Genomic DNA, 25,116 nt, shown 5'->3' with positions numbered 1-25,116 from the left:
GTAACTTTTGTTTTGCTCACCTTCGTGGTTCGCTATGGGGAACACACATGTACATGGGTATATACAGTGTGTGTGTGAATAGTGCAATAACAGCACGAGGAGTATGTTGTGAGGAGCTATTTTGGTGAGGGAGGTGACGTCGTAATTGTGGCGTCGTCTGCTGTGTGATTTGTCATGCAGTGTATGGTGGCCACTGTACTGTTTGGACACAATACTGGCTTACTTGCATAGTTCTGGTAAATAAAACCTGTAGAAAGGTATATATAACATGTGTAATTAGTGTAATAAGAACAATAACAGTATGGTGGAAGGAGCAATGTTGGCGAGTAAGATGTTGGAGTGAGGGAGGGCTGGCTGGGTGTGACAGCTCACACTCGCGCTGTTCTGAATGTGTTGATGGTGAATGTATATAGTGTGTGACAGTGTATATTCTGTAAATAGATTGTATATATACATAAATTAGCATGATACATGGTAAATATGTGCAGCATATGTGTACACAAGTGTCATGCACGTAACACAGTGTCTTCGGACAGTACGGATGTTTTACTGCCATAATATAGTGTACTTGTTCATTATACATAGGATTAGCACATAAAAACAAATAAAATGTATTCGAAACTGTGCACAAAAAATGAACAAAAATATATTCGCGGCAACTCGCGCACCCCGCCCCAGGCGCCTTACCGGCCCCGGGAGCATACTGCTCTGGCGCACGGGGAATGATGACGTCACGCCCCACCTTTCGGACCCCATAGCAGCCAAAGTAAGTACAATTTTGAACTTCCGTTGCTATACCCATATACAGGGAGGGGTTTTTGACACTTTCAGAAGAAAAAAGACTTTTTTCCCAAGGTTTCATTTCTTGCGCACTGGGGAGATGTCATATTTATAGGCCACGCAGTTAAAGGGTTAAGCACCAACTAATATACTAAGCCCACCAACATAGGATTATGCCTGAACGGTAGAAGTGAGTGCCCCCAAAGATACAAAGCCAGTGTTCTCAATGCTTATATTCATCGAGCGCTTATCCACTGCTCCAAATGGAGGAACGTGAGTAGAGAGTTTGAAAGAATAACACAGGTATTGGTGAACAACGGATATAGCAACACGGAAATAAACGCTGCTATGAGAAGACACCTGGACCGATGGTATAATCCTGAACCTAGAACAGAAACCACAATACCTCCAATAAAATTATATTATAAATCAACCATGCACAGTGAACATAAAAAAAGAGGAAAGAATAATGAAAGAAATAATCCGTAAAGGAGTAAAAAGCACTACTCTTAACCAAAACATAGACCTAATCATATTCGACAAAACCAAGAAGACTTCCGAACTCCTTATCAAAAACAGCCTGAAGCCGACGGAGAACCCTCTACAGCAGTCAAGCGTTGTATACATGTACACTTGCCCCCACGAAGGATGTAACCTTCAATCTAAGTACATAAGTATGACGTCGACCAAGCTGACAAGGCATTTGACCTGTCATCTTCAATCTGGTGCCCCCAGGAATCACTTGAGACAAGCACATGACATCACCCTAACAAGAGAAATGTTGAACAAAAATACCTGTATAATAGACAAAACCCAAGATGTAAGAAGATTACAAAGTCTTGAAGCAATTCATATAAGAATAGAACAACCTACCATGAACACCCAAATCACGGAACTATTTACTCCACCCACCATGAGAGTAAGGACAAGACCGGAATATAACGATGCCAACACAGAAGACACTGTTTAACATAACAGGCCAATTACACCTGATTAATCTTTGTATGTGCTTCGTCCCCTATTTATCCCCCATTTATCCCCTATTTATCCCCTATGTATCCCCCTTGTCTTTTCATTTATTGTACTTGTTTTATCACCTGACCCTGTAGTGGTATAAATTAACGAGTTTTGTAATTTCTTTTCACTTGAGAATGAACCATGGAGGTTCGAAATGTTGTGCGATTATATAATTAGTGTAATATATTCTTCAGTTATTCAATTCTTTTCTTCACCTAAAAACAACATGACTTTTGGTGAACTCCTCTTCCAGCTGAACCCTGATGCAAGAGCATTAGTAAGAGGGATAGAAGCCCTAAATCAGAAAATAGTAAATACGGAATATGCTGTCATATTCAATGAGACATGCAAAAAATAATTATTATATATCACACCATGGGTCCCAAGAAAGTCAGTGGGAAGGTTCTACATATGAAAACCCATGTAAGGATGACCATAGAGCAAAAACAAGAGATCATTCGTAAATATGAAGATGGTGTGCAGGTTGTTGAACTAGCTAGGCAGTACAACAAATCTCGGTCAAGGATATCCATCATACTGGCTAAGAAAAAGGATATTATGAGTGCTAAAGTGGCAAAAGGTGTATCAATAATCACGAAACATAGAACACAAACACTTGAGGATGTTGAGTAGTTATTATTATATTGGATACACAGCAAGGAGTTAGCAGGTGATAGAGTTTCAGAGGCCATCATTTGTGAAAAAGCAAGGAAATTACATGAAGACCTTTTAAAGGAAACCCTTGGAATGAGTGATGCAAATGCGAAAGAGTTTAAGGCGAGCAGGGGATGGTTTGAGAAATTTAGGAAAAGAAGTGGCATTCATAGTGTTGAGAGTGTTGTGTGTTGCAAGCTGGTTAGGTTATCTTGAGGTTATCTTGAGTTGATTTCGGGGCTTTAGTGTCCCCGCGGCCCGGTCCTCGACCAGGCCTCCACCCCCAGGAAGCAGCCCGTGACAGCTGACTAACTCCCTGGTACCTATTTACTGCTAGGTAACAGGGGCATAGGGTAAAAGAAACTCTGCCCATCGTTTCTCTCCAGCGCCTGGGATCAAACCCGGGACCACAGGATCACATGTCCAGTGTGCTGTCCACTCGGCCGACCGGCCCCCTAGGTGGTGGAGGAACACAGCGAAGAACTGACCACCGAAGAACTTCACAGGGAACAGCAACAAGAGACAGCTGAGGAAATTTCTACAGGGGAGGAGGAGACAGTACAGAATGTCCCTTCCTCATTAATTAAGAAAATGTGTGCAGCATGGGAAGAATTGCAAACTTTTGCTGAATTACTCACTTAAATCAAGGTGCAATAGGCCATTGCCTTAACCTTTTTAATGACACTGTGATGCCTCACTACAGACAAAATTTAAAACATATGGAAAAACAAAAATCTGTAGAAAGGTTTTTAGTGAGACAAACAAGCAGTGAATCACAACCAGGTCCTAGTGGTATGCAGGCAAAACATAAGAGAGAATGTACCCCAGAGAAGTCATCACTGTCTGATATTATAATGGAAGGGGACTCCCCTTCCAAACAGTAACACCTCTCCTCCTTCCCCCCCTCCTCACCATCTACCATACGCATCATGAGTCCTCCATAACGGTAAGATAAACATATGTACTATATTGTAGTTAAAAAAAAAATTGTATTCAGTATAAAATGTATTTGTAAGTTAATATTTTGGAGGGTGGGGGAACGAATTAATTCAATTCCCTTAATTTCTTATGGGAAAAATCGCTTCGACTTACGATCCGTCTCTGGGAACGAATTACCATTGTAAGTCGAGGCCCCACTGTACTGTATAAATATATCACATTACACACTATTGCATAATATTAATGCAAAAAACTAAGAAAATATCAGTCAGAGACATTGAAACAATTAGGTAATAATACCTTTGTGACAACTCCCGCCTGACAGCCCTGGCGAAGCTAACCTGCCTCCGACGCTTACTCTGTCAACGCCTCCTTTCTAGGGGGTGCCCCTTCGGCTTCCCGGAGCTATCCGGCTGATATATATATCCTTAGACTTTGGCATCAGTGTGAATGGAGGTCTAGGCCTACCGGGGACCACAGCCAGAACTTGGCCCCCCTCAGAGAGGCATGAGGAGCAATATCCTATAGAAATGCACATGTGATTTGGAGCATTCTGTATCTTCCATCGACCGGGACAGGCACCCAGAAAGGTAAGCACCCCATAACAAACCCCTTTTCTGGTTAAAACCAAAAAAATAGACAAACCAGTGGACAGAACTCCCTAAATGAAAATTAGCAAATGAGCATGACGTCACATGAGGCACACAGCATGTCTGCGCAGCTCCCCCCTCCCCGGGAGGGGGGGGGAAGCCCCAGACCCCCCGCACCAGCGATCCACCCACCCAAACACTTCATCTGATGTGTTTGGGCATGGTCGTATGTCTCCAGCTCCAGATTCTCTCTTGTGTTGTGCTGGGCCTTGGGTCCAGTATTGCTCCTATGGTGGGGTGCGAGATGGGAGTGATATTCACAGGTACTTGGGCTGCATGTGCTTAGGGTCACCTTCCCTGAGTGCCCTGTAAGTACTGCCCTTAGGGCCTGGCGTTATCTTCCAGAAGTCACCTTGGAGTCTACCTCTGGTGGTCTTTTGCTGCTCGGTGATTGACCGCTCCAAGTGTGTTGGGGGTTTCCTCCCTTGTTTACCTTGGGGTAAGGGATTGTTTTTGCACTTGTAGGGGCGCGGGGCACTGAGCAGCTAGTTTTCATCTATAATAGCGTCCGGCTCTGTTTCTTCTGCGTACGTTGTCCTCTTGCAGGGTTTTTTCTTTTTCTTTTTCTTTTCTGCTTTGTAGTGGGGGTCTACCTTTGTGTCCCTTTTCCCCCTGTAATATTAGGGTTTGATCTGTTTTCAGTTGTACCCCCTTGCTTGGCCCCCATGAGTGGACACGTCCCAGGGTTCAGCTTTAGCAGTTTGTTTGGTAGCTTTGGGTGCCGGTTAGCAGTAATGCTGTGGGGTCATATGGGGTCTGACAGATGCGACCTTTGGGTTCCCTCTCGCCTTGTGCGAGTTTGAGGGTTGCTGTGTCCCCTTGTTTCAGGGCGACGCTCATTGTTTTTGCCTCCGTCATGCTGCCTGTTGGACTCCTCCTGGAGTACTGCGAACATTGTTGCTTGTTTGTGACTCATTTCACTTTATATACTGATGACATTCGGGTGTAGGCGGCTCGGGCATTGCAGTGCGGTATAGGTTGCTGCAAAGTTCTAGGATGGTTGCTTCCCTAGATGCCCCGAGGCTGCCCCACTTTGTTTTTAGGGACCCGGACTTGGGGGTGTTGGTTGCTGTGGCCTTAGTTCAGTCCACACCCCCATGTTCTTCCCCTGCTGTGGTTCATTCTGTCCCCCCCCCCCTTTCCCCTGCTACCGACTCCGAAGTGTCTGAGGGCTTCAAGGTTGAGGCAGGGTTTTGAGGTTTCTGAGTCTCGAGCAGTTTCAAGGGTTGACCCTTCCGAGGTTGCGACGGAGGCATTCGAGTCCATTCCTCCTGCTGTAGTGCCAGGGTCTGACCAGTGGGCCAATCTCTTCCTGCTTTTCCGGCCACAACGGCTTTTTCTTGTGACACCGAGGCTTTGGAAGATGTCTCTTTGGAGGAGCTGACTTGGGGGTCTTGAGCCCTGTTGGACCCCGCCTGGGTTTTCCAACCCTCTGAATGGGGCTTTTGGTTACAAAGAGTGGAGTTTCCTTCCCCCCCCCCCCTTGCATACGACTTAGTTTGGGCGTCGGCCCCTCCCTGGGTTTGGTTCTATGTCCCTTCAGGTCCATTGGTTCCGTCCTTTCTGTGGATAATTTTAACCGCTTTCCCACCCTTCTTCTCTAGGACATGTACTCTACATCATGCCACAGTCATGTTCTATAGTATTGGGTCCTGCATGACTGTTGGTCATGGTTGCCACTGGGCCCATATGAGCCTCCGGGATTTTGTGCTTGCTTCTCAAGGATCTCGAAGGTTCGGAACGATCTTCGTTACTTCCCATATTATTGGAACGTCTGTCAACTTCCGGTGAGGCTTACCTCCAGTCCTTAATATGACTCGTGGGTCCTTTTCTGTACTGCTTATCGTTTTTCGATATTATATCTATTTATTTTATAGTTACATATTCTTTCTGTACTCGGTCTCGACACTACAAATATCCAAATACCTGCACTACCCTCTCCGAAAGACGGGTAGTGCAGCCCGGACCTCATGCTTGCTGCGCTTGAGCCAAGGTTGATCGTTTTGTTTATTGACGATGTAAGCATGTGTTAGTGTTCCGCGTCCTGTCTCACGGGTAATTCGCCGCTCTCGCTCATCTTTTCTCTCCAGTCATAGCCCCCTAGATACTGGGGGTGTTCTGGGTTTTATATATAGGGAAGACACCTAGTTCTTTTCAATGCATACAGGGTGTGGGGTGGCTCGGAGTGGCGCCGCTTCCACTTCTACACTCCACCTAATCTTCTCCTCCTGCACATGTAACTCTGGCCTCTCATCCACTAGCAATGCTCCCAGAATATTACATGGCTAGTCTGTGTCTTGACACGATAGTGCCTCTGCTCTATAGGTGAGATTATACAGTCAGGTGACATTGTCAGCCACGCGCTGGTTTTTGGCTGAATGTTGGGTGTTGTTTGTAGCGTGTTGACTGGCCAATTTGCATGCATCTTCATGTGACCTTACTATGTCCGTATAGATTGTTCTTTGTTACCCTATGGGGCACAGCCCTGTATTTCAGTAACTTATGTTTTGTCTTATAGTGACTGATCTTTTCTTACCTCTGGGCACTCATTTATTGACTCATTCAATGCTATCTGGACACTGATTCATTGACTGCCATTCAGTGCCTGGCTGCATCCTTATATATACATTGGAGTCTCTGTATATATGGCTAATCATGTACATTCAGTTACCAATTGCTACCTAGGTCTTGTTAGTTCCTCATATTGATTATACTCTCTTGTAATTACCTAAGTAATTACCTAAGTGTAGATACAGGATGAGAGCTACGCTCGTGGTGTCCCGTCTCCCCAGCACTCTTTGTCGTATAATGCTTTGAAATTACTGACGGTTTTGGCCTCCACCCCTTCTTAAAAAAGATTATATCACACACTACACAATTACACACAGAAATCACAATAGCATAATGCATCAAATGAACAAATCCAGAAGGGCCGTGACGAGGTTTCGAACCTACGTCCGAGAGGATCCCAGACGCTGCCTTAATCGACTGAGCTACGACTACTGAACTGCTACCTTGTCCCGAGCTACCAGTGCTTGGACTGTATTTAAGGTCTTTTCCTTGCATATTTATGCATTTCCTACCTTTATACTACACATTGTTGTGTTTCTTAGTAAGTGCGTACTGGCTATACTAATGTTCATGCTAGGTTGGACTGTGTGAATGTTCAGTTCTCTAATATTGAACAGCCCCAGTGTTCAGTTATAGAATTGAGTTCTTCATCTTCTCCTTGTACAGGGGTATCTCGGTTTAAGAGTTTAATTCGTTCCTGGAGATGGCTTGTAACCCGAAAACTCGTAAACCGAAGCTAATTTCCCCATAAGAAATAATGGGAAATGAATTTATCCGTCCCTGACTACCCAAAAACCTCACTTCAAACTAAATATTATAACTAATTCATCAAAATCTACACTACAAAAGTATGTTCAAGTTATTACTTAACCTTGCTGATGACTGCTGTTGGCGTATTGAAGATGGAGGAGAGGTGTTATGGTTTGAAAGGGGAGTCCCCTTCCATTATAACATCAGGCAGTGAGGGCCTCTCTGGGGTGTACTCTCTGGCACGTTTTGCCTGCATACCACTAGGTCCTGGTTGTGGCTCACTGCTCGATTTTCTCACAACAAAGCGGTCCATTGAAGATTGTTTTTACCTTCTTCGCAAGATGTCTCTCTAGTGAGGCATCACATTGTCATTGAAAAGATTAATGCAACGCCCTACTACAGCTTTCTCTGGGTGAGTCGTTTCAATAAAAGTTTGCATTTCTTCCCACATCTGACACCACTTCCTAATGGTTGCAGAAGGGGCATCCTCTTGTGCCTCATCCTCCTCCACTGGAGAAATATCCTCAGCTGCCTCTTCTTGCTTCTCCTTTTGAAGGGCTTAGAGTTCTTCGGTGGTTAGTTCTTCATTGTGTTCTTCCACCAAGTTCTCCACATCAGTATCATCTAATTTCAAGCCCATTTTCCGGCCCAGAGTAACAATTTCCTCGACAATAGACACTTCATTTTACAGGCTCAAAGTCTAGTTCTGGCACACATTAAGGCCACAATTTTCTCCAGCCAGAGATCAGGGTTCTCTGAGTCACTTCTTGCCAGGCTTTGTCAACGAGTTTTAAAGCACTACAAATGTTAAAATGGTGTTTCCAGAACTCTTTGAGGGTGAGTTTTGTGGCTTCAGTCACTTCAAAACATATCCGGAAAAGTGCCCTTTCATAAAGTTTCTTAAAATTCGCTATGATTTTCTGGTCCATAGGCTGAATTAGAAGAATGGTGTTAGGAGGAAGGAACTTTACAGTGAGAAAATTACTTTATCTGTTCAACAATTCATCTTCCAAGCCTGGAGGACGAACTGGAGCATTATCGAGGAGAAGCAGGGCCTTGAGTGGCAAACTTTTTTCTTGCAGATATTTTTGTATGGCAGGGCACACCACATCATTCACCCACTCCGTAAAAAAAATCCTTGTCACCCATGCCTTATTATTAGCCCTCCACATCACACACATTTGGTTTTTCTGCACTTTATACTGTTTGAAAACCCTTGATTTTCAGAATGATACACAAGCAAGCGTTTAATTTTGAAATCTCCACTCGCATTTCCACACAGCACAGGTGTAAACCTATCTTTTATAGGCTTGGGTCCGGACAATGACTTCTCCTCCTGGGTAATGTATGTCCTCGTAGGCAATCTTTTCCAGAACAGTCCTGTCTCATCACAGTTATACACGTGTTGTGGTAGGTATCCCTCAGCCTCTACAAACTCTTTAAATTCTTCAATAAATCTTTCAGCCACTAGTTTGTCTGAGCTGGCATCCTCCCTATGCCTCATAACACTATGAATACCACTCCTATTTTTAAATTTGTCAAACCATCCCCTGCTTGCCTTAAAGTCTATCATATCTGCACTCGTTCTAGGGGTTTTCTTTACAAGGTCTTCGTGCAATACCCTGGCTTTCTCACAAGTGATGGCCTCTGAAATACAGTGGGGCCTCAATTTACGATGATAATCTGTTTCCAGAGACGGATTGTAAGTCGAAGCGATTTTACCCATAAGAAATATAGGGAATTGAATTAATCCGTTCCCCCATCCTCCAAAATATTAACTTTCAAATACATTTTATACTGAATACAATTTTTTTCTCCAACTACAATACAGTACATATGTTTATCTTACCTTTATGGAGGACTCTTGATGGATTATGGAAGATGGTGAGGAGGGGGGAGGAGAGGTGTTACTGTTTGGAAGGGGAGTCCCCTTTCATTATAACATCAGGCAGTGAGGACTTCTCTGGGGTACACACTCTGACACGTTTTTCCTGCATACCACTAGGTCCTGCTTCTGGCTCACTGCTTGATTTTCTCACTAGAAATCATTCCATTGAAGATTGTTTTTCCCTTCTTTCCAATACTTGACTGTAGTGAGGCATCACATTGTCATTAAAAGATCAATGCAACGGGCTGTTACAGCTTTATCTGAGTGATTCTTTTCAGCAAAACTTTGCAGTCCTTCCCATACTGCACACATTTTCTTAATTAATGAGGAAAGGACATCCTCTAATGCTGCCACCACCTCCTCCTCTGAAGATTTATTGTACTGCCTAGCTAGTTCAACAACACTAGTATCATTTTCATGTTTACATATGACCTCTTGTTTTTCCTCTTTGGTCATTCTTACATGTCTTCTAATATGTTGAACCTTAGCACTGACTTTCTTGGGACCCATGGCATGATATATAATAATCAGTTTTATTTTCAAAAAGCAAAAAATCACCACAAAAACGTAATTTCTTATAGGCGTGATCGTCACTAAGTGGGCAGCTCTAGTAAACTGAGGCAGGTCGGCTCGCATGACCAGGAACCACACGCTCAGTTGACCCAAACGTGTACCAACAAATATCGCTAGTTGACGACACTATCGTAAGTCGAGTCGCATTTTTCTATCAAATTTACATCGTAACTCAAAATTATCGTAAGTCAAGGTGCCACTGTACTATCACCCGCTAACTCCTTGTTGTGTATCCAAATTAATAACAACTTTTCCACTTCCTCAAGTATTTGTCTCGTGATTGTTAATACTCCTTTTGCCACTTTAGCACTCATAATGTCCTTTTTCTTGGCAAGTATAGTGCATATCATTGACGTGGATTTGTTGTACTGTCTACGAAGTTCAACAACACGTGCACTTTTTTCATGCTTCCGAATGATCTCTTGTTTTTCCTCTATTGTCATCCTCACATGCAATTTCTTGCCTTGAAGCTTACCACTGGCTTTCTTGGGACCCATTGCGAGATATATAATAACAACTGTTATGCTCAAATGGCCAAATATCCGACAAAATACTGTAAATCCTTGTGAAGAATTCAGGCGGGATAGTCACTGGGCGCGAGGTACTGGTAAACTGAGGGGCGATCGCCGTGCCATCACCAGCTAGGTCGGCCCGTACGCGTATCAACACACTCGTTACCTGATGCAACGCTAGTATCCTGATGCAAATTTTCCGACCAAATCTGCTCGTAACCCGAAAAACTCGAAACCAGGGACGCTCGTAACCCGGGGTTCCTCTGTATGTCACTACCAGCTTCTGTTTTGCAATGTTTGCAGGTGGATGTAGATTTCCAGTCCTGCACTCCTGCTCCTACAGTTCATTTTTGTTTGGGCAGGAGGGGCTAGGATTACGGGCCTGGCTACGGCCTTTTCTTTGTGTTCCTTTTCCAGACAGTACATTTTCGTTTTGGTGCAGTCCACGTCCTGAGTAGTTCTCCTCATACATTACTCAGCGACACATGAGTTATTCTGCCCTGCTGGAGCTGGTTGCGGTGTTACTGTTTTTCGTTTCGCGTCTCACATTTCGGCTCGTGGTGCTTGCTTTCTCATTGGCCTTGGCCTAAACCCTGGCTCCTAGCTTATCGTCACCATTTTGTCCTTGCTGTTTGCGGAGTTTGCGGTTCGGCAGTTTCTGCAAGCAGCAGCTTCTCGTTATCATCTGTTCTCGGATTTGTTGGTCCTTCAGAGGGTCCCAGGAGAGGGGGTTCCTCCCAGACGGAGTGTGTCTGCTTGCCTGGGTTGGTTCCTTCCTGCCTCACTGGGTTTGGGTTCCTGATTCCCTGGCAGACGTTCCTTCCGGTTCCTTGACAGCCTTGGTTTCCGGCGCTGCTTGCTCTGTGTCCACACCCAGGGGTTTTCCCACGACTCCACCTCTTTCAAATGATCGGTCCGGTCCATGACGGGGCTGGTTCGGTCTTCTCGAGTCTTCAAGTCTGGTAATCTTGACTTGTGTGTCTCACCATCTTTTTGGTGATCAGGTGGTTTCGTTGATGGTGTCCCACCTGCGTGCTTTGTCTTGGTGGCAGTATGGGGTTTTCTTGTGGTTCCTCCTTTTTTTCTGGGGGGAGCCCCGTCGGCTCCCCGGAGCTATCCCAGGCTGATATGCTAATGTCAGACTTTGGCATCAGTCATGTGTATGGAGTTCTTAGGCCTACCGGGGACCACGGCCAGAACCGGGCCCCCTCAGAGAGGCAAGGGGAGCAATGGCCTATAGAAGCCCCCGTGTAGTTGGAAGCATTCTATGTCTGCCATCGACCGGAACAGGCACCCAGAAAGGTAAGCGCCCCAAAACAAACCCCTATTCTGGTTAAAATTGCTACCTAAAACCGAACTAGTGGATAGAACTCCCCAACCAAAAACAAGCAAACTAGTGTGACGTCACACACTGCCGCGCCGCTGTCTGCGCAGCTCCCCCCTCCCCGGGAGGGGGAAGAGGGAGCCCCAGACCCCCCGCGCCGGCTACCCACACCTCAGTTCTTGAGGCTGATGCTATAGGCGATGGTCGTGTGCTCTGGCTCCGGTGTCGCTACTGCACTGTGCTTTGAGTGTGGTGTTAGTTTTGTGGGTGCGAGAGCCAGGAGTTATCTTCAGTACTCGGGCTGCATGCGCCTAGGGCTGCCTTCCCTAGGTGCCCTGTAAGTACTGCCCTTGGGGCTTGGGGCCACCTTCCACAGGCTCCTCGGGGTCTGCCTCTGCTGGTCCGTTTTACCTTTCGGTTTTTCGGCCGCCTGTTGGGCTCTTGGGTGTTCTGTTCTCCCTTGTTACCGGCAGGTAAGAGGCAGTTTGCACTGGTAGGGGCGCAGGGTGCTGCTCAGCTTGTAATTCCCGACATCGCGGCCGGCTCTGTTCCTTGGGGTTCGCTGTCCTCTTGCGGGGTTTTGTTTTTCTTTTTCTTTTTGCCTGGTGGGGGGTTCTGTCATTTTATTCAGTTTGTTTTTGCCCTTCCACTGTTCTCCTCGGTGGCGCCCCCTGCTAGGTCCCCGTGAGTGTACACGTCCCTGGGGTTCAGCTTTAGAAGTTTGCTTGGTAGTTTTGGGCGCCGGTTTGCAGCACCCTGCCTGGGACTACCTGAGCGCGAGTCCTCTTAAAGTAAACGCTCAGGACCCTGGGAATCCCCTAGGGGGCGCGTGGGTCCGATGGATGTGACCCCGGAGTCCCCACTCGCTGTGTGCGAGTTTGAGGGTTGCTCGGTCCCCTTGTCTCAGGGTGACCCTCATTGTTTTTGCCTCTGCCACGCTGCCTGTTGGGTCGGTGATACTTTCGACCCTGAGTCCTGTGACTGTTGCTGCTTGCTTGTGACTCAATTTACCCAATCCTCTGATGATTCTATTCGGGTACAGGCGGCACGTGCGTTGCAGTCTAGGTTTCGTCTGTTGCAACGCGCTCGGTTGGTTGCTTCCCCGGATGCCCCGGGGCTGCCCCGCTTTGCTTTTCGAGACCCGGACTTGGGGGTGGGGGTCGCTTCGATCCTGGTTCAGTCCGCACCTCCTCGTCCTTCCCCTTCTGTTCGTTCTGGTCCCCCGCCCCTGCTTCCGGCCCCGAAGCGTCTGAGGGTTTCGGGGTCGGAGCAGGGGTTACTTGATCTCGAGACTCGGGCAGCTTCGGGGGTTGCCCCTTCCGGGGGGGTGGCAGAGGCATTCGAGTCTTGTCTCCCGGCCGAAGCTTCAGGGTCTGACCAGTGGGCCCCCCTTCCTCCAGCTTTTCCGGCTGCTCCGTCCTTGTCTTGTGGGGTCGGGGCTTGGGGAGAGGACTCGGCCTCGGGTCCTGTGGTGACGGACCTCGAGGCTGGGGAGGGGCTGACTTGGGGGCCTTGGGCCCCGCTGGACCCCGCCTGGGTTTTTCTTCCCACTGAGCGGGGCTTATTGTTACAAGGAGTGGGGTTTTCTTTCCCCCCCTCTGCGTACGAGTTGGATTTGGTGTCGGCCCCTCCCCGGGTACGGTTCCGTGTTCCCCCGGGTACGTCGGTTCCGTCCTTCCGGAGGTTTTCGGCTTATCGCATCCAACCTGGTGTGGTGCGAGCGGCCTTTGCAGCTTACCTCCTGCGTGACCCGGATTATGCCTCGGAAATGGATCCGTCCACGTTCAGGTTTGGGACTTCGTTCCCTTTCTGGCTCCGTTACGAGGTTCCGGAGTCGTCCTGGCTAGCAGACTGCCCCTTGTTTGGTCTGGATTCCTGGCATTCTTTCTGTCGTTCCCGCACGCTGGAGTGGCGGGAAGCTTCCACGGTGCTTCAGGTTTTCCTGGGGGGTGAACTTGAGTACCTGAATGAGTGCTTGTTTGCCCCTGCCCTTCCCCGCGATGTGGGCGTTATTCAGCTCCATGTGCAGGTTCCCTCCCTTTCGGCGGCGCTTGTGGCGGAGGACTTGCGCGCTCGGGGCCTTTTGTGTTCGGCCTTGCGGTTCTTTTCCCTCCTGGAGCTGTCTTCGGATTGGCTCGTGGAGGATGTGGGGACGCTTGGGTCAGTCCCGGGGTCCGGCACCTTGTCCTCGGCTGCGCGTTCGTCGGCTGCCTTGTTGAAGCTGTTCACGCCGATTTTGCGGGATGCGGTTTCCCTGTTCTATGCTTCCCGTCTCGCGTGTCGGCAGGCGGTGCTGGGTTCCTGCGTGGAATCTGCTTGGGCTCTGGCTCTTAGGCGTTCTTCACCTTTTTGTCCTCTCCTGTTTGGGGAGTCGGCTGTGGCGCAGTTTATTCAGGCTGCGTCGGCGGCTTGTCGTCCGATGTCGGACTTGTTGGTTTTCCGGGGGTCCCGGGGTGGGTCTTCCCGGAAAGGTCGTGCCAGGGCTCGGGGTTCCTCTCGTCGTGGTAGGCCTCTGGTGTCAGGTTTGGGGTTGGCTCCTCCTGCGGACCCTCCCTCGTCTGGTCGGCGCGGTGTTCGCGCTGTGCGGGGTTCTGGGTCTCGTAAGGGTCGCCGGCCCTTTCGCGGTTTGCCCCTTTGACGGGGCGATGGGGGGGCGGCTTGCGCTGTTCGCCCGCGCCTGGTCCCACGATTCGTGGGCCTTTCGGGTCGTGTCTCGCGGCCTGCGGTGGCGTTGGGTGGCCCCTCCCCCCTTTGGGGGGTCGGGGCTGGCAGGGCAGGCTTCTTCCCCTGCGCTCTGTCGAGTCGTCTTGGAGTGGGTACGCTTGGGCGTCGTCGAAACGACGTCGTCCCTCAGATGGGTTTCCCGTCTGTTTCCGGTTCCGAAACGGGACTGCGCGGACCTGCGGTTCATTCTGGACTTGTCCCGTCTGAACCCCTGGGTTCATTGCCCCTCCTTTCGGATGACTACGCTGTCTCAGGTTCGGCTCCTCTTGGAGCCGGGAGCTTGGATGGTGTCCCTGGACCTCCGGGACGCTTATTGGCATGTCCCGATTCATCCGCGGTTCAGGGACTGGCTCGGTTTTGTAGTGGGGCGTCTGAGTTACCGCTTTCGTTGTCTCCCGTTCGGGTTGAACCTGGCACCTCGCGTGTTCACACGCCTTACACGGGTTGTGGTGGCTCGTTTGCGTCTCCTAGGTGTTCGGGTGTTGGCCTACCTCGACGACTGGCTGGTTTGGGCTCCCAGCCAGTCAGCTTGCTTGCTAGCCAATGATTTGGTTCTTTCCCAGCTCGCCGGGTTCGGGTTCTTGGTGAACTGGAGGAAGTCCCATCTGGTTCCCTCTCAGGTTCGGACTTGGCTGGGTCTCGTGTGGGACTCTCGAACCGCCTCCTTGTCTCTCCCTCCGGAGTCTCTCCTGCGGCTGCGGTCCCACCTTCGTCTGTTTCTGGAGGGCCTTCGGGTCACCCGGCGGTTGCTCGAGGGGCTGTGCGGGAGCCTGAACTTCGCGATGGTGGTCTACCCGCCGGGTCGGGTTTGGCTTCGACGGCTGTTCTGGTTCCTTCGGGGTTCCCCCTTCCGCCTCTCTCGCGATCGCAGAGTTCGACCCCCGGGGGACTTGCGTCGGTTGCTGCGTCACCGGCTTCCTCTTCGGGTTTTTCGGGGTTCAGTGCCTTGGCGCCTACCTGAGCCCTCGCTCGATGTGTACACGGATGCGTCGTCTCTCGGCTGGGGTTTTGTGACCAGTGCTCACCAGGCCGGCCAGGGGCGTTGGGATCCGTCCTTCCGTCGAGCTCACAGTACGGTGCGGGAGGTCGCGGCAGTGTGGTTTGCTCTGGGGAGGATTCGGGTGGCCCGCGGATCGACGATTCGGCTCCATTCGGACTGCTCTCCGGTGGTTCATTGCCTGAACCGCGGGGGTTCGATGCGGTCCTTGTCTCTTTGGGGTTGGTCGCTTCGGGTGACTCGTCTGCTGAGTTCTCGGGGTTTGGCTCTCCTGGCGGTTCACGTACGGGGCGTGTCCAACGTCTTGGCCGACGCCCTGTCTCGCTTCGTTCCCCTCTCCACGGAGTGGACGGTCGACGACGAGTCCTTCCGTTGGCTTTGCCAGACGTTCGGGCGCCCCGAGGTGGACCTCTTCGCGTCGGCGTGGTCGCGGCGTCTTCCAGTTTATACGGCGCCCTTCCCCGATTGCGAGGCCGTCGGGGTCGATGCCTTTCGGCTCGACTGGTCGAGGTGGGGGTTCCTGTACCTCTTTCCCCCGGTTCGGCTGTTGCTCCAGGTCCTGACTCGCTTAGAGACTTACCGGGGGAGAGTTGTCCTTCTGGCCCCTTGGTGGCCGGCCCAGCCTTGGTTTCAGGCGCTGGTTGCTCGGTGTCCGAACCCGAGGGTTTTCCCGCGGCTCCGCCTCTTTCAGCAGATCGGGCCGGTACGTCACGTAGCTGGTTCGATCTTCTCCTCGAGTCTTCGCGTATGGTTTTTTTGACTCGAGTCTATCATCATCTCTATGGTGATCAGGTGGCCTCCTTGTTGGTGTCCCACCTGAGGGCTTCTTCTCGGCGGCAGTATGAAGTTTCCTGGCGGTCCTTCCGTTTCTTTTTGCGTCTTCGTCGTCTTAGCTCCTTGTCTGTTCGGGTGGTCTTGTCCTTCCTCTCGTGGTTGTTTCAGGACCGTCATCTTATGCCTAACACTGTCGCTTCGTATCGTGCGGCGCTGGCGGAGCCGCTTCAGCTTGCTTTCGGTATCGATGTTACGTCTGCGCCGTTTCGCAAGCTGTCTCGTGCATTGTTTCACCTCCGGCCTGCTTATGCGTCGCCTGAGCCGTCCTGGTCTTTGGACAGAGTGCTCGCTTTCCTTTCATCTCCTCGTTTCGTTGTGGCCCCTTCGGTCCAGGATTGTTTTTCCAAGGCACTTTTCTTGTTGGCTTTGGCCTCTGGGGGTCGGGTAGGGGAGCTTCATGCTCTCCTCCGGCGCAGGGGTTTCTGCTCTTTTGGTCGTGGTGATAGTTTTGTTCGTTTGCAGCCATCTCCTTCTTTTCTGGCGAAGAATGAGACTGCTGCGTTCCGGAGGGGTCCATGGGTGGTTGATGCTTGGTTGGTCAGGCCGGGGGTGCATCATGTTTTGTGTCCGGTTGCGGCGCTTCGCCGTTATTTGCGCGCCACAGCTTCTGTGTCCGGGGACGCGCTGTGGGTTGATCCGGTTTCCCTTCTTCCCTGTTCGCGGGTTCGGGTCTCTCAGGTCGTCCGCAGGGTTATTAGGTCCAGCCAGCCTGCGGTCTATCCCCGTGCCCATGACGTTCGTAAGTTCGCGGCTCTTGCTGCCGTCTTTGGGAATATGTCTTGGTCTGATATTCGGGCGCGGGGATTTTGGCGGTCGAACAGGGTCCTGGCTGCTCGTTACCTTGTGAATGTCCCTGGGCCTCGTCGGGCCTGTGTTGCTTTGGGTCGGCGGTTGCAGCCAGTTGTCTCGGCTTCGAGTTGAGGGGTGAGCGACGACCGCCTCCCGGGTAAGTCCCTCTTTTTCTGTCTGTGGGTAGTTAGCTCCGGGGAGCCGACGGGGCTCCCCCCAGAAAACCAGCGTTGAATGTAATGAAACGCCATTTTCTGGGTGAGTCCCGGAGGCTCCCCGGCATCCCTCCCTCCCTCCGGTCGGCGGTTTTTCGCGTTTTTGACATCCAGCCTCAAGAACTGAGGTGTGTGGGTAGCCGGCGCGGGGGGTCTGGGGCTCTCCCTTCCCCCTCCCGGGGAGGGGGGAGCTGCGCAGACAGCGGCGCGGCAGTGTGTGACGTCACACTAGTTTGCTTGTTTTCGGTTGGGGAGTTCTATCCACTAGTTCGGTTTTAGGTAGCAATTTTAACCAGAATAGGGGTTTGTTTTGGGGCGCTTACCTTTCTGGGTGCCTGTTCCGGTCGATGGCAGACATAGAATGCTTCCAACTACACGGGGGCTTCTATAGGCCATTGCTCCCCTTGCCTCTCTGAGGGGGCCCGGTTCTGTCCGTGGTCCCCGGTAGGCCTAAGAACTCCATACACATGACTGATGCCAAAGTCTGACATTAGCATATCAGCCTGGGATAGCTCCGGGGAGCCTCCGGGACTCACCCAGAAAATGGCGTTTCATTACATTCAACGCTGGTTTTTTTTTTTTATCTCTTCATAGGTATACTGTGCTTTTTGTTGCCGTGGTCTTGTCCTTATCTCGTGGAGTTTCCAGACCATTGGCTTGCCACATACTGCTGCCTTGCCACATTTTGTCGCCTTGTCTCATGCGACACTGGCGGAGCCGCTACGGGTTGCATTCGGTTTTGATGTTCATTCTGCACTTTTTCGCGAGCTGTCTCGGGCATTGTTCACCTCATGCCTGCTCATGTGCTGCCTGAGCAGTTCTGGTCTCAGACAGGGTGCTACTTTCTCTCTATTCCCCTCGGTTTGTTGTGGCCCCTTCAGTTCAGGTTTGCTTCTCGAGGGTTTCTGCTTCTTTGGGTTCTAGTTGTCGGTGTGTTTGTTTGCGGCCGTCGCGATTTTTCTGGCGAGGTTGGGACGACTGTTTTCCGGGGGGGGGAGGGTCCCTGGGGTCTTTGTTGCTTGGTTAGTTGGCCGGGGGTACATCTTCTTGTGTCTGGTTGTGGCTCTTAGCTGTTACCTGCGTGCCCCGGCCTCTGTGGCCCCTGGACGTGCTTTGGGTCGACCCGGGTTCCCTTTGTCCCTGTTCCAGGGTTCAGGTCTCCCGGGTCATCCACGGGGTCTTTTGGTGTTGCCAGTTGTCTTGCTTTTGGGTTTGCATGCATGTTTTCCGCCTCCTGGGTTTATCCCTCTTTTGTCCTTGGCTTTGGGTAATTAGCTCCGGGAGACTTCTCCGCCATTTTGCGGCCAAATTATGCTACTTACGATTTTTTTTTTTATTATTTTTTCCGTGATCAGGGAACACAAATGAACACCTTCATAAGACAAAATATTTTCTGGGGGGAGCCCCGTTGGCTCCCTTGAGTATCCAGGCTGAATGGATATGTATAACTTTCTGGCATCAAAGTACTTGGAGTTCTTGCCTACCGGGAACCACAAGCCAGAACCTGGCCCCCCTCAGAGTGGCACGAGGAGCAATGGCCTATATAACCCCCCCCCCCCCCCCCCCTGTGGTTGGGAGCATTCTATGTCTGCCATCGACCGGGATGGTAGGCACCCAGAAAGGTAGGCACCCCAAAACAAACCCCTATTCTGGTGAAATTATTGCTACCAAAGCCGAACGAGTGGACAGAACTCCCCAAACACAATTATCAAACTAGCATGACGTCATTACGTCGCCGCACCGCCGTTTGCGCAACCCCCCCCCCTCTCCCCAGGAGGGGGAAGGGGGGGGGTAACCCCAGACCATCCATGCTAGCGATCCAACTAGCAGTTCTTGGTTGATGGAATTACTGGTCGGTCGAGTGCCTCTGGCTCCGGTTTTTGTTTCAGTTCTGTGCTATGTGGTGTGGACTGTCTCTACCGGTGGGGTGTGGGCCAGGAGTGAGATTTCACGGTACTCGGGCTGCATGCGCCTAGGGGCTTTCTTCCCTAGGTGCCCTGCAAGTACTTCCCTTGGGGCTTGGGGCCACCTTCCACAAGTCACCTTGGGTTCTACCTCCGTTGTGTCCTTTACTGCTCGGTACTGGCCCGCCCTTGGAGTCGGCTGGGGTTTTGTTGCCCTGGTTTGTCTCTGGGTAGGTGGTAGTTTTCGTCACTGGTAGGGGCGTGGGGTACTGCACAGCTAGTTTTCACCATTAACAGCGGTCGGCTCTGTTCTGCCTGGGTACGTTGTCCTCTTGCGGGGTTTTTCTTTTGTTTTTGTTTTATTGTTCTAGGTGTTTTTATTTAGATATTTTCTGTTGGTGGTTCTCCCCGCTTGGCCCCCGTGAGTGGACACGTCCCGGGGGGTCCGGCTTTTAGAAGTTTGTTTGGTAGACATGGGTGCCGGTTCGCGGTGCCCTGCCTGGGCTTCCCTTAGCATGTACCCACGGCTAAGGGCCCTGAAAAACCCATGGGGGCTCCGTAATTACCTAAGTGTAATTACAGGATAAGAGGTATGCTTGTGGTGTCCCGTCTTCCCAGCACTTTTTATCATATAACGCTTTGAAACTACTGTACTGACGGTCTTGGCCTCCACCACCTTCTCACCTAACTTGTTCCAACTGTCTACCACTCTGTTTGCAAAAGTGAATTTTCTTATAATTCTTCAGCATCTGTGTTTAGCTAGTTTAAGTCTATGACCTCTTGTTCTTAAAGTTCCAGGTCTCAGGAAATCTTCCCTATCGATTTTATCAATTCCTGTTACTATTTTGTATGTAGTGATCATATCACCTCTTTTTCTTCTGTCTTCTAGTTTTGGCATGTTTAATGCCTCTAACCTCTCCTCGTAGCTCTTGCCCTTCAGTTCTGGGAGCCACTTAGTAGCATGTCTTTGCACCTTTTCCAGTTTGTTGATGTGCTTCTTAAGATATGGGCACCACACAACCGCTGCATATTCTAGCTTTGGCCTAACAAAAGTTGTGAACAATTTCTTTAGTATATCGCCATCCATGTATTTAAAAGCAATTCTGAAGTTAGAAAGCGTGGCATAGGCTCCTCGCACAATATTCTTTATGGTCCTCAGGTGATAGTTTTCTATCTAGAACCACCCCTAGATCTCTCTCTTTATCAGAATTCTTTAAAGATTTCTCACATAATATATAGGTTGTGTGAGGTCTGTGTTCTCCTATTCCACATTCCATAACATGGCATTTATTAACATTAAATTCCATTTGCCAAGTGGTGCTCCATATACTTATTTTGTACAGGTCATCTTGAAGGGCATGACAATCATCTAAGTTTCTTATCCTTCCTATTATCTTAGCATCATCAGCAAACATGTTCATATAATTCTGTATACCAACTGGTAGATCATTTATGTAGACAATAAACATCACTGGTGCAAGAACTGAACCCTGTGGTACCCCACTTGTGACATTTCTCCAGTCCGATACATTGCCTCTGATCACTGCCCTCATTTTTCTATCAGTCAGAAAATTTTTCATCCATGTTAGAAGCTTACCTGTCACCCCTCCAATATTTTCCAGTTTCCAGAACAACCTCTTACGTGGAACTCTGTCGAAAGCCTTTTTTAGGTCCAGATAGATGCAGTCAACCCAACCATCTCTTTCTTGTAATATCTCTGTTGCTCGATCATAGAAACTGAGTAAATTTGATACACAGGATCTTTCAGATCGAAAACCATACTGTCTGTCTCCAGGTGTTCTACCCATTTAGTTCTAATTATTTTTTCCAATATTTTATATCCGTAGTCCTATGGATGTGTCCCCGGAGTCCTCTCCTCGCGTATTGCGAGTTTGATGGTTGATCTGTTCCCTTGTCTCAGGGTGACACTCACTGGTTGTGCCTCCACCATGACGGTTCTCCTCGGTGGCGCCCCCTGCTAGGTCCCTGTGAATGTACACGTCCCTGGGGTACAGCTATAGAAGTTCGCTTGGTAGTTATGGGCGCCGGTTAGCAGCGTCCTGCCTGGAACTACCTGAGCGCGAGTCCTCTTAAAGTAAACGCTCAGGACCCTGGGAATCCCCTAGGGGGTCCATGGGTCTGATGGATGTGACCCCGGAGTCCCCACTCGCTGTGTGCGAGTTTGAGGGTTGCTCGGTTCCCTTGTCTCAGGGTGACCCTCATTGTTTTTGCCTCTGCCACGCTGCCTGTTGGGTCGGTGATACTTTCGACCCTGAGTCCTGTGAGTGTTGCTGCTTGCTTATGACTCAATTTACTCAATCCTCTGATGATTCTATTCGGGTACAGGCGGCGCGTGCGTTGCAGTCTAGGTTTCGTCTGTTGCAACGCACTCAGTTGGTTGCTCACCCGGATGCCCAGCGGCTGCCCCGCTTTGCTTTTCGAGACCCGGACTTGGAACTGGGGGTCGCTTCGATCCTGGTTCAGTCCGCACCTCCTCGTCCTTCCCCTTCTGTTCGTTCTGGCCCCCCCCCCCCCCCTCCTGCTTCCGGCCCTATAACGTCTGAGGGTTTCGGAGTCGGAGCAGGCGTTACTTGATTTCGAAACTCGGGCAGCTTCGGGGGGGATGCCCCTTCTGGGGGGGCGGCAGAGGCATTCGAGTCTTGTCTCCCGGCTGAAGCTTCTGGGTCTGACCAGTAGGCCCCCTTTCTTCCTGCTTCTACGGCTGCTCCGTCCTTGTCTTGTGGGGTCGGGGCTTGGGGAGAGGACTCGGCCCCAGGTCCTGCTGTGAAGGACCTCGAGGCTGGGGAGGGACTGACTTGGGGGCCTTGGGCCCCGCTGGACCCTGTCTGGGTTTTTCTTCCCTCTGAATGGGGCTTGTTGTTACAGGGTGTGGGGTTTTCTTTTCCCTCCTCTGCGTACGAGTTGGATTTGGTGTCAGCCCCTCCCTGGGTTTGGTTCCGTGTTCTCCCGGGTACGTCAGTTCCGTCTTTCCGGAGGTTTTCGGCTTATCGCATCCAACCTGGTGTGGTGCAGGCAGCCCTTTCAACTTACCTCCTGTGTGACCCGGATTATGCCTCGGAAATGGATCCGTCCGAGTTCAGGTTTGGGACTTCGTTCCCTTTCTGGCTCTGTTACGAGGTTCCAGAGTCTTCCTGGCTAGCGGACTGCCCTTTATTTGCTCTGAATTCCTGGTATTCCTTCTGTCGTTCCCGCACGCTGGAGTAGCAGGAAGCTTCCACGGTGATTTAGGTTTTCCTGGGGGGGGGGGGGGTGATCTTGAATACCTGAATGAGTGCTTGTTTGCCCCTGCCTTCCCCGCGATGTGGGCATTATTCAGCTCCATGTGCAGGTTCCCACCCTTTTGGCGGCGCTCGTAGCGGAGGACTTGCGCTCCCAGGGTCTTTTGGCTTCGGCCTTGCAGTTCTTTTCCCTCCTGGAGCTGTCCTCGGATTGGCTCATGGAGAATGTGAGGACGCTTGGGTCCGTCCCGGGGTCTGGCGCCTTGTCCACGGCAGCACGTTCGTCAACTGCCTTGTTGAAACTTTTCACGCTGATTTTGCGGGATGCGGTTTCCCTGTTTTATGCTTCCCATTTCGCGTGTCGGGAGGCGGTGGTGGGTTCCTCTGTGGTATCTGCTTGGGCTCTGGCTCTTAGGCTGTCGTCGCCTCTTTGTCCTCTTCTGTTTGAGGAGTCGGCCGTGGCGCAGTTTATTCAGGCTGCGTCGTCGGCTTGTCGTCCGATGTTGGACTTGCTGGTTTTCCGGGGTTCCCGGGGTGGGTCTTCCCGGAAGGGTCGTGCCAGGGCTCGGGGTTCCTCTCGTCGTGGTAGGCTACTGGTGTCAGGTTCGGGTTTGGCTCCTGCTTCGGACCCGCCCTCATCTGGTCGGTGCGGTGTTTGCTCTGTGCGGGGTTCAGGGTCTCGTAAGGGATGCCGGCCCTTTTGCGGTTTGCCCCGTTGATGGGGCGATGGGGGGGCGGCTTGCGCTGTTCGCCTATGCCTGGTCATCCCACGATTCGTGGGCGTTTCGGGTCATGTCTGTCGGCCTGCGGTGGCGTTGGGTGGCCCCCCCCTCCCCTCTTGGGAGGGTCGGGGCTGGCAGGACAGGTCTCTTTCCCTGCGCTGTCAGGTCATCTTGGAGTGAGTTCGCTTGGGCGTCGTCAAAACGACGTCATCTCTCAGATGGGTTTCCCGTCTGTTTTTGGTCCCAAAACGGGACTGGGACTGGGTGGTTGATGCTTGGTTGGTATGGCCGGGGGTGCATCATGTTTTGTATCCAGTTGTGGCGCTTCGCCGTTATTGGCGCGCCTGTGGTTCATTCTGGACTTGTCCTGTCTGAACCCCTGGGTGCATTGCCCCTCCTTTCGGATGACTACGCTGTCTCAGGGGCGCTTGGATGGTGTCCCTGGACCTCCGGGATGCTTATTGGCATATCCCGATTCATCTGCGATTCAGGGACTGGCTCGGTTTTGTTGTGGGGCATCTGAGTTACCGCTTTCATTGTCTCCCATTCGGGTTGAACCTGGTACCTTGCGTGTTCACGCGCCTTACGCAGGTCGCGGTGGCCTGTTTGCATCTCTTAGGTGTTCGGGTGTTGGCCTACTTCGACGACTGGCTGGTTTGGGCTCCCAGCCGGTCGGCTTGCTTGCTTGCCAGGGATTTGGTTCTTTCCCAGCTCGCTGGGTTTGGGTTCCTTATGAACTGGAGGAAGTCCCATCTGGTCCCCTCTCAGGATTGGACTTGGCTGGGTCTCGTTTGGGACTCTCGGACCGCCTTCTTGTCTCTCCCTCTGGAGTCTCTCCTGCGGCTGCGGTCCTGTCTTCGTCTATTTCTGGTGGGCCCTCGGGTCACAAGGCAGTTGCTCGAGGGGCAGTGCGGGAGTCTGAACTTCGCGATGTTAGTCTACCCGCCGGGTCTGGTTTGGCTTCGTCGGCTGTTCTGGTTCCTTCGGGGTCGCCCCTTCCGCCTCTCTCGCGATCACTGGGTTCGACCCCCGGGGGTCTTGCGTCGGCTGCTGCGTCGCCGGCTTCCTCTTCGGGTTTTTCGGGGTTCAGTGCCTTGGTGCCTACCCGGGCCCTCGCTCGATGTGTTCACTGATGCGTCGTCTCTCGGCTGGGGCTTTGTGACCAGTGCTCACCAGGCTGGACAGGGGCGTTGGGATCTGTCCTTCCATTGAGCTCACAGCAGTGTGGTTTGCTCTTAGGAGGATTCGGGTCGCCCGCGGATCGACGATTCGGCTCCAATCGGACTGCTCTCCTGTGGTTCATTGTCTGAACCGCAGGGGTTCGATGTGGTCCTTGTCTTTTTGGGGTTGGTCGCTTCGGGTGGCTTGTCTGCTGAGTTCTCTGGGTTTGGCTCTCCTGGCGGTTCACGTACAGGGAGTGTCCAACATCTTGGCCGACGCCCTGTCTCGCTTCGTTCCCCCTCTCCACGGAGTGGACGGTCGACGACGATTCCTACCCTTGGCTTTGCCAGACGTTCGGGCGCCCCGAGGTGGACCTCTTCGCGTCGGCGTGGTCGCGGCGCCTTCCCGTGTATGCTGCATCCTTCCCCGATCACGAGGTCGTCGGGGTCGATGTCTTTCGGCTGGACTGGTCGAGATGGGGGTCCCTGTACCTCTTTCCCCCGGTTTGGCTGTTGCTCCAGGTCCTGACTCGCTTGGCGACTTACCAGGGGAGAGTTGTCTTTCTGGCCCCTTGGTGGCCGGCCCAGCCTTGGTTTCAGGCGCTGCTTACTCGGTGTCCGAACCCGAGGGTTTTCCCGCGGCTCCGCCTCTTTCAGCAGATCGGGCCGGTATGTCACATGGCTGGTTCGATCTTCTCGAGTCTTCGCGATTGGGTTTTTTTGACTTGAGTCTATCATCATTTCTATGGTGATCAGGTGGCCTCTTTGTTGGTGTCCCACCTGAGGGCTTCTTCTCGGCGGCAGTATGAAATTTCCTGGCAGTCCTTTGGCGTGTTAGTTACTTGTCCGTTAGGGTGGTCTTGTTCTTTCTCTC

At 51.3% G+C, this 25,116-nt stretch overlaps 1 protein-coding gene across 5 annotated transcripts in view; it reads left to right on the top strand.

Moving 5' to 3' along the window:
* The window catches only part of LOC123763645 (zinc finger protein 84), a 135,274-nt gene that overhangs the window by 92,552 nt on the left and 17,606 nt on the right, over nt 1-25,116 (top strand). For 2 of the 5 annotated variants that reach the window (XM_069302142.1, XM_069302152.1), the window contains one exon: nt 9,831-9,953. The exons of the other annotated variants lie outside the window; for them this stretch is intronic. The gene's annotated coding sequence lies outside the window, so the exon portion shown is untranslated. The remainder of the gene's footprint in view (nt 1-9,830; nt 9,954-25,116) is intronic. 5 annotated transcript variants of the gene reach the window in all.

This window comes from Procambarus clarkii, chromosome 5 (genome assembly GCF_040958095.1).
Source record: "Procambarus clarkii isolate CNS0578487 chromosome 5, FALCON_Pclarkii_2.0, whole genome shotgun sequence".
NCBI lineage: Eukaryota > Metazoa > Arthropoda > Malacostraca > Decapoda > Cambaridae > Procambarus > Procambarus clarkii.
Note: the sequence above shows the minus strand (reverse complement) of the source record. Positions and strands in the feature narration are given on the sequence as shown.